Raw genomic sequence first — 3,648 nt, 5'->3', positions numbered from 1 at the left:
CGTACTGTCAGTGTGAACAGGTTAATATCTGTTTAACCTTATGAAGAGATCAGGAAGAGTAAATGAAATGTAAAGTTCTGTGAAGTGAAATAACGTGATGGATATTCTTCAGCCTGTGCCTGAAAGTAGTCTGTGAAGATGAAACTTGTAGGGTAGGTTGTTGAAATGTCATCACTCTATATGAATGTTCTCTAAGTGGCCTTGGGAGAGAGATGTATGATCTCCAATCATAGTTTTGTAGGTTATTTGTAGGTTATTTACTCAATGGTGTTTTATGCATGCTTGATCGGTTAGTGCTGTGCATGCACTTAGCAAATGGGAGTTTGCTTTTAACCATACTGGTTTTAATAAACCATTATTCCTCTACAAATACTCAGTTTTTCTGTTTGAGCTGCCTTATATACTCTGCATGAAGAATGATTTACTTTTGAGATATAAGAGCAGATGATCTCAGGGAAATAAATACATTTTGGAAAAAATTCAAACCTGCATTGACCTACCTATAACTTGGAGGTCAATATCTGCAGGTGGTTCCTTTCATGTTTGTGGAGAGTACAGTACCACAAAGTTATTTTTGTTTTGCACTGATTGGAAGTGAATTAATAGGCTAGGGAAGAGGAATCACAATTTTTGCTGAGACTTTGTTGTATCAGCAATTGTATAATAAGTGTATGCATTGGTAGGGGAGCACCACCATTTTTGTGATATGTTATTTATTTTTTTAGAAGCGTTGTAAATGTTGGATGGGTCTTATCAAACAGTGTTTTTCTTTTCAAGAGTAGAGGTTTATAAGTTTGTTACATCAAAATGGCTACAATTTTTGCTAGAACAGAGCAGATTAAGATCAATTCCTTTTTTAGAGCCATTCATGCAGAAATTCAGAAGGCATTTCACATACAGTACAGATTATATTCAGTACTAGTAAAGTATAGTTTGAATGCAGTGATTTTCTACATGTAGAGATGTTAGAAGAATCATAGAAGAGTGGCAGCAGAAAAAGACCAAGTGGTTGATGAAAATGTGGTAGACACATAGCAGCCAGTAGGACTCTAGCTTTATGTTTGTTAAAAGTCTTTGAACTGATTGGTTATCTTTGACAACACTCTACCATTCTTCTCTTCACGTTTTTATGCAGGAGACCCACCGGAGTACGTTTACTGCATGGATATTGCTGAATGAGAATGTTGTTATGAACTCCTCATCTATGTTACAGTTTTCCCAAATTAAATTTTTATGAAAATTTCAATGAATAGACCTGTATTTATATATAAACACAATATGCAAAGGAGAAACTTGTTCAGTAATAAAAAAAAGCCATATTCACAGGACTGAAAATTGTGAAAGTTTTTTTTTAAAACATTAAAAATATATAAAATGTAAATTGAAAATGTATTTTTAATGTTGTCGACTTTGGCGTTTTACTGCATTTTTTATTTTTTGAATTAAGTGGACACAGGACTTTTATGAAGGTTATCATTTTTCAAATCTCATTACATAAATGTTATACTCTCAATGGTTATAGTTTATTCATGAATTTATTAGTGTAAAATGGCAGGAAGACACATTATATTAATGCACTTCTACCTGTATAAAAATTATTAGCACTTTTATAGAGATATTTATATTTGGTAATACAATTATTTTGACCCTTCCTCCTAAATACTGGAATTCTTTTAGATCACCTCCTTTCCCCTTATCCAGTAGATGAAACAAAAGCAGAATTGGTGCTATTGATGTGTAAAATCCTGTTTTTTTCTTCTGTCTTACTACACCAACTGCTGCTGGTGCTCCTGTCCTGTCCCTAAATTAATTAAGCTGCAGCTATACCTACCTGTAAAGCATCATAGGAAAGTTGTCCTAATCATGACGTTATATATAAAGAAAAATACATTTATTGAAACAAAACAGCAAGCAAGTGGTACGTAAGCAGTGTTACCAACCCTTCAAATTTTTATAGAGAATTTGTGAAAACAAGCTTATTGCACCCATCTGTAACTGACAGCACAAGCAGATATCTGTAAAAATACTCCGAGGCTGGCCAGGCAGGTAACCCCAAGCTGAGGTTGACTTTTACTATTTACTCACTGTAACTAGTAACTGTCAGTGTCTGTAAAAGTCAGTCAGGCCTTCAAAGTTTTAGGAAAGTGATGTGACAGTCACTTGTCACAGTACATAAAACTGGGTAGTTATCAGAAAACCAGTTACAGATTACCTGTGATGTGGTGGGACAGGTATGTGATCTACACACAAGAAGATTTTAGTGAAGACAACACGATTTTTTAGTAAACAAGCAAAATATTACATATACATATAATATATAAGTACCTGAAATAAATAAAATAAATAATATAACAATAATCAATTAATATAACACAAGTGAAACAAAAGACTAACTACACCAGTATGTACAAATACTTTCTTTGAACAGGAAAGGCGGAATAAGGCAAAGCAAGGTCAGGCAAAGGACTGAGGTGACAAAAGAAAACAGGTCAGAGCAGAGCAGGTCCAATATCGGAGATGCAGGTCAGATAGAACCAAGAACAGATGCTGGGAACTTTCTAATCCCAGAGGTGGAACTAAAACCTCCCAGAAACTAGCATCAGGTGGTGACTAACTGCAATATTTTGTTGGCTTCTGGTAGACCCCCAATGGTAGACATTACCCCATTCTAACCCACAGATCAAAGTACCACCAGCAGTTGTCCTGGCTGTTCTGCATGCCCTTGACAGTGCCCCCCTCATTTTGGGAGTTCCCCCAGAGTGTTCCAACCAGTCCTGACTAACAGAGTTCTTGTTAACTCCTTGTTACTGCATACCAAAAACATTACACCACAGAAAGTCCATAGAGCACATGCCAGATCTTCATTGCCGTCACCGGGATCTGGTGACAGGTTAAGAGTTCCACCACCAGAATCTGGAGACTAAATACATGGCTGCCAGGGTCAAACATTAAGCCATGTTCACTTCTGCCAGTGTTTGGAGACTGGCTAAATGCTCTGTTGCCAGGGACAGATAACAGGCCAAATGCCCCACTGCCAGGGTCAGAAAATAGTTTTTTTCTATCTGACCCTGCTGCCTGTCCCTTCCAAGTTTGCCAAAAATTAACTTAAAGTGTCCATGCACAAAAAAGATACCCCAGTATTGGAGTATACCATTGCACTGGAATATTGATTCTAAGGTACTGCAAAATATTTGAGCATTCTATATTTGGATATATTAAAGTCCTATCACCAGGATCTGTTCTTCTGGCTGGCAGACACCTAGGCCTTCTTAAGACACCAGTTACTCTCTATGGGTACTCAAGTGCACATAAAGGCACGGTGCATCCATCTGTTGAGCAGCTAAACTTAAACTTCCCTATTCCCCACAAGGCTGCTGCAGCTTTGAGGAGTGGTTGAGGAACTCACTTGGCTGAATGGGTGAGTCTGTCCAAAGGATAAATCATACTTCTTAAGAAGGGGGAGGATTTATTGTAGCTGGCCAGCTAAGACCGGTCCTAGGTTGCTAATATGGTTCACATATATGTGTATACCGAACCTGCCAATAACCTCAGTGCAGTATATATGTGCATATGTTAAAGCCAAAAGCAGAATCATTGCTGTAATTTATGTCTCTGAATGTTATATGACATTTATATATTCATTGTGTT

This window comes from Staurois parvus, unplaced genomic scaffold (assembly GCF_062004578.1).
Source record: "Staurois parvus isolate SC_StPar_1 unplaced genomic scaffold, SC_StPar_1.0 ptg000126l, whole genome shotgun sequence".
NCBI classification, from domain to species: Eukaryota; Metazoa; Chordata; class Amphibia; order Anura; family Ranidae; genus Staurois; species Staurois parvus.
This window is presented reverse-complemented; position numbering follows the sequence as displayed.